This window comes from Erithacus rubecula (assembly GCF_903797595.1).
Source record: "Erithacus rubecula genome assembly, chromosome: 3".
NCBI lineage: Eukaryota > Metazoa > Chordata > Aves > Passeriformes > Muscicapidae > Erithacus > Erithacus rubecula.
In genome coordinates, this window is record NC_136689.1 from 74,480,969 (window position 1) to 74,492,981 (window position 12,013).

At 32.5% G+C, this 12,013-nt stretch overlaps 1 long non-coding RNA gene across 1 annotated transcript; it reads right to left on the reverse strand.

Moving 5' to 3' along the window:
- Window positions 1-1,952: 1,952 nt before the first annotated feature.
- Window positions 1,953-11,012, reverse strand: LOC306800643. Its single transcript, XR_013773892.1, has 4 exons — window positions 10,928-11,012; window positions 9,344-9,376; window positions 4,160-4,235; window positions 1,953-2,022 (listed from the first exon to the last, which is right to left on the reverse strand). It is a non-coding gene; the product is annotated as an uncharacterized lncRNA (long non-coding RNA).
- Between the last annotated feature and the right edge of the window lie 1,001 nt (window positions 11,013-12,013).

The following is a 12,013-nucleotide window of genomic DNA, read 5'->3' on the forward strand; positions in this document are numbered from 1 at the left end:
GTTCTCCAAATATTAGAAAATCTTGTTCTAGATCAGATGAGTTCAGATAAACCATCCAATTTTGATTTCTCATGTAAGCTATTTTTAATTAGTGTATTATTAGTCATAATTTTAAATTCTGCTATTCCATATAAGATACTAAATTAAATCCCAGTTCTATGAGTAATAAAGGGGGATGGTTACACAGTAGCCATTGGATTGCTTCAAACTGCTCAGTTCCTAGACTACAGAAAATGAGGCAATAATTTTTCAATAGTAATGATTTCAAAAAAGGTGTTTAGCTATCAAAAATATTTCCAAAAAATGTCTCATCATGAAATCAAGAAAAACTTAGAATAGAAGGAAACATATTACATGGAGAAAATGTATTCATATTTCTGGGAGCACATTTGAAACCATGTTAAACTGAAGACATTTAAGTATGGACTAGATCTGATGACTCTGTCATTTGGATTAAATATGATTTAAATTCCACTGCATCCTGTGAAGAGCAAGTTTCTACACAATAAATAAGCATTGTCTTATTTCACTCTTTTTGAAACTAGAGGAAGCCAGACAGATCACTCCTTTACTCTTTCAAGGGCAAACAGCCATGTTTTCTTCCCTGCTGAGGATAATTTGGGATTTACAAAATGTAAAGACTGCTGCACTAAACTAGATCATCTCCCCATTATTCTACTCCCTACAGTGGATATTGGGGAGACAAGCACCAGCCTTACTCATCCCCAGAAACTCCCAGAACAAAGTGTACTGAACAAAGTGCTGCACTGAAAGAGGTAGTGAAGAATAACCAAAGATCCATACACCAGCTGGATATTGTCTATGTAAAATGAATTGGAGAATACAGTATTTGTTCAGCTCTGCTCTTATACCACTACTACTATCATGAAGAATATTCCAAGAAAAAAAGTTAAATAGTGATTGCATTAACTTGAACAGTAGTCAAAAGCTTGCTATCAATTAGAAGAATACATTTATACATTGCTAGGTTAGAACATTTTAGAAGAAAGGAATTTTTTTTTTTCAGTAAAGAAAAATCACATTATTTTCTTTGCAAGATGAAGTTGATTTACACTAGGTCTTTATTCTAAGGCATTTCAGGCAGCATACTAGGATAGCAGCTACCAATGGATGGTATTCAAAATTGTCAACATCCATTTTCAGGGTTCTGCATTGGACATTTCAGGAAGAATTATATGAAGACAGAATCACATTCTCAGGAAATAATATACTTTCAGACAAATTACAAGCAAGCCCCTTGACAGGTTCATTATAAGCCTTTTTGTACCTTAGATTTATTAAACTCTTTTAACTCATACTGTGAAAATTATATGAGAAAAAAGGAAGAAAAAATAAGTCTCAGGGAATTCTATTACTGATCTGACAAAAAAGTGACTCAGTTTTTAGAAACAGATCTTGATCTGGGTGTCTTGGCCTCCAGTAAAGGAGCTTCTATCTATTTCTTCACAGGAGTTAGAAATGACATTTTTTCTTCTGCTAAAGAGATAAAAGACAAAAATATGTCATGATTTCTGTGTAATGAAAAGTGTTTTCAACAAAAATGGAATTGAAGTAACAAGGCATTGAGAATTTTGGACATGTTACTTGTCAGGTCTCCAACATTGCAAAGACTTTTGAAAAGTGATGCCTTTTTCTTTTATCTCTTACTTCTGGGTGGCTTATAGCATTCTTCTGGTATTCTAGGTTCCTTTTGTAAAAGTCCTGGTTCATAATTCAGAACAATCCAAGTTTAACAAAGGGAAATACAAGTCAGTATCTCTAACTAAGGCCAAACTGAATTCAGAATCTGTATTACACAGATCATCTGGACTATCATATATGGAGCTATTTATGTTGTGTTGGAATTTATAAGGGAGGATGTCTACAGTTCTAGCATTTCCTTTCTTCTTTTACTGCTTCCTTGGCCAATGGATCACCAATGGTTATCAATGAGGTTGTAGAAATTATGTCTCCCAGTGCCATGGGCAACATTTCTTTTATAAAGTTCCTTTTGATCTAAAACTCCAAATAATAGGTACTGCTACAGAAAAGAGCAAAGCATACATGTCAATTCCTCATATAACATGGTGGAATCTTTATTTTCATAAAGACTGAGTAATTCTATCAGATGTCTAAATGTTTAAGAATGTCATGGCCTAACTGAAGAAAATAATATCCCAGTTATTTGAATTACTTTTTTATATTTATTATATTATGGCTTGTTTTGGGGATGGGGTTGCATGCACAAACACATGCATATACATACATATATATGTATGTATATGAAATGAGCAGTGAAGAGTTTCTTACTGCTACTCCATAATTTTTGCACACAGATATTATATGCTTAATCTAAACTATTGGAAGGGAACATTTTTAGCATATGTTGAGGAAGGATTTACAATGACATCTTCATAAATGAATCTCCCAGGAAACAAATATGATTACAAATGCACAGATTCATATCTGGGGTGATATTTATTTGTACATAGAGTTTTTGATATTGATTAAGAGGATAAAAGCATAAATCTACTAATAAAAATTGTTAATGACAAAGACACAGATCACACATATGTGTATTGCAATGAAAAGAAATTAAAATCCTGGGCTTCTAAGTGCCTGAGAAAATGCCACAGAAATTTTGTACGTAAATACAAGACTGCAATAATTTAAGGACTTTAGATTTTAATCCAGGTGTTAATACAATCCAAAAAGAGACAATAGTATAGGTTCTCATTCACATATGGCTAAAATGCTGACTTCATTTGCATAATCAATAGAAAAAAATATTTATTTTAACATATAAGGATCTTTTTGCTCTTACCCAAAGTCTGGTATATTCATCTAGCAGTCTTCAAGGTAAATATTCTACTTTTCATTATCAAAAATATATATGTGTACTAGCTTAATATATCATTGCTTGTTGATAAGGTGCTTGATTTTCTGAAAGTTGCTGGGTGCTTTTGTGAACTTTCGACTCTGCTGACATGATCCAGAAAGACCAGGACAATACTGCCCTGTGCATGCTCTCTTGCTGATCACAAATGACAGAAAATGTGATAAATTGCTTTGGTAGTACTCTATCATGAGACTGAAATGTTATCACCTTCAGAAAGAAGTGTGGACAGAAAGAAAATAGTAGTACACCATTTTTTTAAAGCTTTACTTCATATGTCATGTCTCCAAAAACAAATACTGCAAGACTCCAAAAATTTGACACTCACAGATATGTGGTGCAGCCTAATTTATGTGCATCATCTCTTTACATTGAAGCATAGGAGTTAAAGAGTAGAGAAATCATATGCATGATTCCTAATGGTTTTGCTGGCAAACCTGAGGTTTTTAGGCTATTTTCAGCTCTCCCATAGGATAGATAAAGATTAAAGAAACAATTAGATAAACTGCAGAGCAAGTTTTGCTTTCTCTGTAATAATTTCTGTATTTTTATCAGATGTCAGAGTATTTGCAATATTCATGGGTTTGAGTTGTTGACAGGATATCCTAAATTTACTATTTGAATATCACAGAAAGGAATTTATATGGAATATATTTCTAGTTCCTTCAGGGAAAATTTTCCAAAAAAATCTGATAAATTATTAGTTGAAGTACACCTACTAAAATTCTTACTAGGTGATGCATATTTAAAAACAAAATGTATGCTTTTTGCCATACACCTTATTTCTGACAATGTTCTCTTTTCTTTCTAAAGGAATGATAATCAAATGTTATTAACTATATTTGCAACAAAACTCTAAATTTCATTTCACTTATGTGTTGAATTTCTGCATATGACTGTAATAATTTAAGCAGTTCTGTATAATTTATTCAGTCTGTATATGCTTTCAAAAAATAAAGGCAAATTATGCTTTTCAATGACATAAAAATACAACATCCAGATCTATATCTCAGGCAGGAATACTCTTAGAAAAAGAGAAGAAAAACTACAGTAAAATCAAATAAATTTATTTTGACACAACTCTGTGCAAGTTCATAAACCTTGGTGGCTATGATCTGTAAGCAATCTATTTCTCTTGACATTGAGAACCACAAGAAGAAAAGTACAAATAAACAAACAAACAACAACAAAAAAGCCAACATAACTATAGCATTGACTGTTTCATTTTCAGGGTTATAGGAAGATCAAGATTTAAATCCCTACTGTGAACCTGTGAGTCACAAATCATAAGGGAGGGCTCATGGTTGGAGACTGGAGCTCTCCTTATCCCTGCGGGTGCCTGCAGAAGAAAATACAAAGTTGGTGCTTTGATTGCATACCTTAAAGAGGGCAGGGAAAAGCATGGGTGACTGGAAAGAAGTTGCATCATCAAAGCAGTGAAAAAGGTGATGAGAAGGAGCTCAAGATTACAAAAAGTAGACTTTTATTAGTGACCATATTTAAAGATAAGTGCTGACATATTTCACTAGCAGTAGAGGGGAAGGTGGGTCAGACAACTGAAAATATAATTAATGCCCCTGAGAGAGCTCCCAAGTGTTGTGCTGCCCAGGGATGCTCCCTTGACCTGGCATCATCTCAGAACAACTTCACAGCTGCCCTTCAGCCACACTTAGGTTGTTCTCTGAAGTGCAGCTGTCTGCACAGGTCCGTGTTGCCCCTGCCACAATAATACTGGGGGATGACAAGGAGCTAAAGAAGGATGTGGGGATCTACACAGGTTTTGTTCATGCAAACAGTATATGACCTCATGCATGAATTGTTTCTTTAACACACCAACTGCTTCAGTGAGTTTCAGCCAACAGGAAAGGAATGCAACTCAGAGAGCAGGAGAACCATCTGAATGAGGCCCCAGGGGAGCAAAGCAATCCACAGTTGTAATTGTCAGCTGTTCTCTCATTTTGGAAGGGATCTTATTGTTTCCTTAATCTACTTTAAAAGATCAGGCTTTGCAACTCTAGAAACAGAAGAATTGCTATCACAGAGCATGAGTTGACTGTCTTCCATTAACTGAGTGATCTACAGTGGCTGTAGTGAGTTCATAATGTTTTTTATTAACCTGACTTGTTTCCACCTACATCTTGAAAATGCTCCTGAGTAAAACTTTACAAATGGCTTATGCCATTGTCTATGATTTATTCACTTTTATATTGCTATTTTTAAAAGAAAATGCTTTGAGAATGCAGATAAAGTAAATTTCCAGTCAGACATCACAGTATAGTCAATTCCTTTTCCATTCATGTTGCCTTAGTGATGAGGCAGAGAGCTCAAAATCATTATTAAATAGAAGCATATATATAAATAACTGTTGTATCATATCATAGACATTAAAATATTTATTATATAGCATAGAAAGATCATGTTTAAAGTTCAGATTTAAATTTGTGTAAACATATTTAGACCTGCCCATGGGCAAGATTTTCATGTTATGACCTGAAAAAAAATTAGGATCCAAGTACCGCATGTGTTCTAAAAAAACATTATTTCAGAAACAGAATGTTCCTCAGAACAGTCATGCTGCTTACTTCCTATTAAATATACATATTAAGAAAGATGTTTTAATAGTGTTATCTGTGAACTTCAGAAAACTGTTCTCAGTTAACTGGCAATATTATTCACTTTTAAATTCTGTGAAGAACAAAGTTTGACATAAAACACCATGCAGCATGTGTTGTCAAACTGTGCTTTCTCAGGCAATTATTTTCTGAAACTAAGAGGTTGAATGTTGAGTATTGTTCTAATGATGCTCACTGCTGTCAAGAAGTACAATAATACATTCCCAAATGTAGCATTTCAATTAGAAATTGTAGCCAAAAATCTCCATGATCTACTCCAACATGCCTTTCTGCATGATTTTGGTTGGGTTTTTTTGTGTTTCTCCAATGAGGAGGTCTGTGATTCAAAACTGGCTTGAAGTAGTAGGCAAAATTCAAAACACACTTTCAAATTAATAAAATATTTTTGTACCTCAGTATTGCAAAAACGCGACATAAAACAGAGTTTTCGATATTCAAATATTCAATAGCCAAAATTTGACCAAATATTTCCTTTTTTTTTTTTTTTTCTTATTCCCAGGCAGGGTATCTCTGCTACCACCCAGATACTTTATGGTCTTAATTTTTTCAAATTTGATTGAAGAACATTTTAGAATAAAGGCCATTCTCTCATTCAAAATTCTTTGCAAATAAACTATTTTCAGTACTTGCCATTTGAGATGATAGAATTGATTTTTAGACAACTTTTTCTTTTGAAAAAAGGTAAAAACTCGATAGATTGCATGGTGTGCTCCAACAAAGGCTATATTTCAATAAAAGAGAGACCTTACCTACTCCTTTTTTGCATCTGCTTTAAAAGTTCTGGTATGATAATAATTATTGTTAACAATGATAATTTGTTTCTTTTTATATCAGGAATCTCTTTTGCTGTTGTGCAATAGCTCAAAAGCTCCACCTTCATGTTATGTCAGTTCCCGAAAGAAAATTACTAAACCTTTAGTTAGTACTGAATCAGTGCTAATAACACAGATCTGAATACCAAATATTACCTATTGAGTCTTCTGAAGGGACGTAGTGTTGCTATCACATTGACTATGAAACTAGGAATTTAAACAGAGAAAATGTCTGCATCTTGTGCCAAGGTATAAAAACCAAAACTTTGATTAATATAGATATACCTGCATTTTTAAAACAGAATAGACAAACAGATAAAGAGTTTATATACTATTTATCTGCAGATTTTGTAATAACTTTAGTATTTTCCTCTATGTTAAAGATGGTTTGAGCTAGAAAACCTAAAAGCGAGCATCTTAGGAAAGCTTTCTAGAAGCATTGCACAGAGTATAACAGTCTGAAACGCACTGCATTTTTTTTTTTTTCATTATTTTGTGACTTAGGTTTTGCTATTTTCACAGTTACAAATGTGTTAACAATGAGTACAGGAAGATCATTAGTTTTACATAATTACAAAGATGTTGTTTTCATATGATATTATGTCTGATTAAAAAAGATTTTTCCAAAATACATACAAAGCTGACACAAGACTGAAAGCTCCAGTTATAGAGAAGTGAGATATTCTTTCACTTTCAAATTATTCACTGAAATATAGGCTTTAATTTCATATGTGACACACTAGTATTCTTCCTTTAAAGGGGGGAAAATATTGGAGAACCAACCAAGTAATGTGTGAAAAAAGTTGCTTTGATACAAGAAAAAGTGAGATGTCCTAATGTTCACTCAACATAGGTGAAAAAATGTAGAAAACAATAAGGTAGCTTTTGTATACTTCTTAATTTTCAATGATTGGTCTGGTCAATCTTCTTCAAATGTATTCAGGATTTTTAAATGAAAATATTTTTCTGAAAAATTCATGGTGGCAGTAACTACTATATATATATGGCAGAGTGCTACAATAATATAAACTTTTAAAGAGTACAATAACTCCCCTAATGTGTAATCCTTGATGCCTCTTTACCATGAAAAGCCATATATAGATTAGAATAGACCATTAATTTTAAACAGTTGCAAAAGATATATTTGCCTTTTTAAAAAACATCTTCAGCATTGTTATGAATTATATCTACAATGAGAGCTACTGTATAATTTTAGAGAAGATATCAGATTAAAATAGAAATGATTCTTTTAAGATAAGAATCTCTCTTTTAATAATGAAACATATTTTTGATGTAGCAGTGTACATTTCCTTCAGATTTTTTTTTAAGATAAAAGTAATCATATACAGAGATAGCCCTTGTAATTATAGAATTTGATGCCCAAAGGCATAAAGTGGAGATTTTGTATTTCTTTTGTAACTCAGATTACTGATTATATCAGGAGTGAGTGTTGTAGATTTAAAAGTTATAGAAGAGTAAATACTGGTTTAAAAGTTACAGGAAAGATCTTGAAATGGATCAGAGTATAGAAAAAAAAAAAAAAGTTCTGCTTAAAGCCTTTCTTCTGAGCATAAAAATGAATGCTTATATTAAAAAATTGCAAGGTTACTCTATATCCCTTTTTTACAAAGCACACATTAATGAATGCATTTGATGGTGTTTTATTTGTTGGTTTTAATAGACCTGAGGTCTATTAAAAATATGCAAATTCTTTAAGATGCTTTGTGATTGTTGTGTATTCTTTGCACACAGGATATAAATGAGAAAAAGATAATTTTTTCTGTAGGGTGTACTACCAGGAAAACAAATTTTAAATCACTAATATAAATAATGAAAATTGTCTTAAAATTTGGAAAAGTAATTTTTTAGATCAATTGCCTGTGTCAGTATCAAGTAATGTCAGTTTTGGAGTGTCAGAATATGTTTAACTAACAAGAAGTAAGAAATCTAAGTTACTCAAGTGAATATATCTGAATTCTATAATCCTTATTCACTATCTTGCTTCAGTTGCTGAATATTACAAGCAAAGAAAGGATGCAGCAAACCCAGATAAAATCCTATTAAAATGCAAATGACATGAATTTCTAGATAATGAAGTATGCATTAAGCTTGGAACGCTAATGACCATAATAATAAAAAGTATATGGAATATTTTATGTACCTCTACATTGTGTTCAACATAGATGACTGTATTGACATAATTATAGAGATTTTATATTCTCTCTGTCACAAAACTATTCAAGAGTATTAGTCTTCCATTTTCTTATCTGAATATTTTTAAAATTTTTCTGCCTATACAAACAAATATTTCTGACCAACATAAAGATTCTCAGATATCAGCAGCCACTTTTGGAGATTTTTGGGAATCCTCAAAAAAGGTTTTTCTTACAGAGTCAAATGCAAATAACTCCATTTGCACTGGATGCATAGTTTGACTCTGTATTTGACTCACATTTCAAGTGATCACTGCTGTTACTTTTTTTTTTTTTAAAAAAAGAAGGCAGCCATTAAGAGAGTAGAAGAACATAACTTCCTCTGTCAGCTTTTCTGAATTTGGTTTTGATCCACAGTTATTCTGAACTCTCCTACCTCTAACCACTTCTTCAATAATGAGCTTGTTCTTTACAAAAAAGACTTTTCCTTTCATTTCAGTCCATTAGTGAAGTGTCAGCCAAGGCAAAATTTCTCTTTGTTAAGCTGGCATTTTTTTTTTTTTTTTTAATGGAAGTATAAAGCTACTCTCAGGAATGTGCATTTAGAAACCTGCAAAATTCTCTTCATACAGTATTTATGATGAATGCCACATGAGTCACATCCAAAAGTGAATCAAATCATCATAAATTTAATAGATTTAACTGCAAGGTATTTACTACTAACAAAGCTAAAACTTTGTGTAGCAAGGTTTCAGAGCACCTTGTGAAATGCAAACTTGAAGGCCCAGTCATAGGGGTCTGTCAAGGGTATGTGAGAGTAAGATCAGGGAGAAAACATTCTGATCATACCTGTTGTGGGATCATCTTGAGGCCAAGGAGGATCTGTCAAGAACAAAGGAGAGCAGCATGAGAATTTAGTCAAATTCCTTTAGAACAAATGCCTTTTTTAACAAGCAGCTTGGGAGCTAGCATTTGTGCTGACAATTCTTTTAAACTTTGTTAAATTACTGTTGGCACAATCCTATATATCTCTAAGCAGTCATATTAAAACAAACAAACAAAATCCAAAAAGCAAACAAACAAACAACAACAAAAAAAAGGCAAACCCCCAAACTTTGAAACTTTTAGATTTGCTATGTCACACTGATTTTCATAAGTCATTAAAAGTAGTTTGAAATATTTTGTGACTAGTTTCTTCTTTTATTTAACATATTTTATTATTTAAACCATTAGAGGATTGAAAAGATCCTTAACTGTATCCTGCCAAGGATCATTCATAGAGACAACAGGTTGCTACCATCAATATTACAAATTACATTGCTACATCAATATTACTAATCATAGAATGATTTATGTTAGAAGAGACCTTAAAGATCACCTATTCCCATTTTCCTGCTAGCAAACCAAGTAGTTCAAGATCCATCCAGCCTGGCCTTGAACACTTCCAGGGACAGGGTATCCCAGGTATTTCTGGGCAACCTGTTCCAGGGCTTCATCACCCTCATAGTAAAGAATTTCTTCCTAATATCTAGTCTAAATAGAAAAGTGGAACCAGGTAGGAATGGTAGCTTTTTAATAAATTGAAGAAGTCCTGCCAAAATTGTCCTTTGAAAATGGTATCATGTCATTTAGTTACCTTGATGCTCAAAACACCAAGAGAGTAATTGTGAGCTAAAAATTCCACATTATTAAAGAATTTTGAATGCATTTTGTGTGGGCAGTAATCTCAACCTTAGGAAAAAAATATTAAGGCAACAAATATGGATGCAAACTTGCTAGCCAGTGCCGTCTTTGCAGACAACTGAATCCATATATCAAACTATATTAATTTTTCTAGCAACCTGCTTCCTTATCTAAGTTATCCTTTGCTGTAACTTAGAGCAAAGTGATGCAGAATTGGTCTCCTGGTGAAGTAATTGGTATGTTGAATTTTTAAAACTGAATTAGTGTTTTTTCCTGTTAAATACTCTATCTCTTGCTAACTAAAAATTATTTTGCTTGTCTTATAATTAAATGCTTGACCAATTGAGATTTTAAGTGCACAAGTTCTGTATGAATGATATTAAGACTCAACAGCAGATTTAAAATTTAAAATTGTATTTAAATGAATTTATAAAATTTATAAAATTATATATATGTGGATTTAAAATTATATTCTTTTTATGTAAAATAATTAAATAATTCTTGACAAGTAGCAACTAACTCCTTATTTTAATTTATGAACTCTGTTTTTATTTAAAAAAAACAAAAAAGAAGTCCAATCAATAAAACAAACTTATTTAGCAATTTAAGGCAGCAACCTTTGATTACATTTCTTTAGTTTCCATATATATTCCAGCATAGTAGTTTAACAAAGGAAAAAAAAAATTGGAATAAAACCTGTAAGAAAAGTTGTTAATGGCTGTGAAAACAGAAAGTCAACTTAAGCATCACTATGTTCTATTGCAAAAGTCCAGGGAAGTCTGTATAGAGGTTAGGTCTTTGAAACAAGATAATCATCCAGCACCTACTGTGAGCATCTGGCCTTTTCTAGATAGGGGGCATGACTGGAGTTCCTCAGAAATTTGTCTCAGCTACTTAAAAATAGAAAAAGTTTCCATCCCCTAATAGGCTACATTATTATGTGCTGTGAGTATGTTCTGAGTTACAGGGGAGACTGAAGGAGATTTGGAAGTTATTTGGTGGAAACCTTAAAGATAAATTGAATTTAGGACAAAAATAGGGTTGAGAAATTCAGAGAAAAACTCTGAACTTTGTGTTCCTGAGAAAACTGGGGCAGGTTCTCTCAGTGAGTCACTTGCTCCATCTGTCAGATTGCTCCTATCTCCAACTCATATGTCTAATTTAATAGCAACCTCTCATATTTAATTGTGTTGATTTGTTTCTGGAAACAGGAGAATCATTTAGCCAAGGAGTGGTGAGGGCAGATGTTTATGACATGAGCAAAGATAGCAAAATATTAATTAGAAAATACTTATCAAGACTAAATCCAATAAGAGACACTTAATCCTCAGACTACTGTTTTCACAGTTTTCTCTATTAATCTTTATACTAGATGCACTAAAAGCTTAAATGTGAAAGGTGAAATACAGAACTGCAAGGAGAACCACGTGAAAAAGACAAGCATTCACTTCATAACCTTTCAGGTCAGAAGGCCCCTGAACCACATAGCACAAAGGTGCACAGTATGAATGCCATCAAAATATTCTCAAGATCTAGAGTGCTGAGATTAAAGCTGGTAAAATGTTTCTTTATGTTCCTTTTTTTTTTTCCGACTTCTTTTTAATGGATTTTTGTTATTTTTTTTTACTTACAGAGCTGATGAGCTAGTTAAAACTCTGTGAATCTTTTAATAAAATATTCTCTATGTATTGCAAAATTCAAACACAGGTGGGGTTTTTTTGTTGTTGTTTGATTGTTTTTCTGGTTTTTATTATTATTTTAATTTTCAGCAGCCCATTTTAATTGTATAATCATTTATATCATTTCCACAGTAGCCAGGAAAATATGAAGTATTTC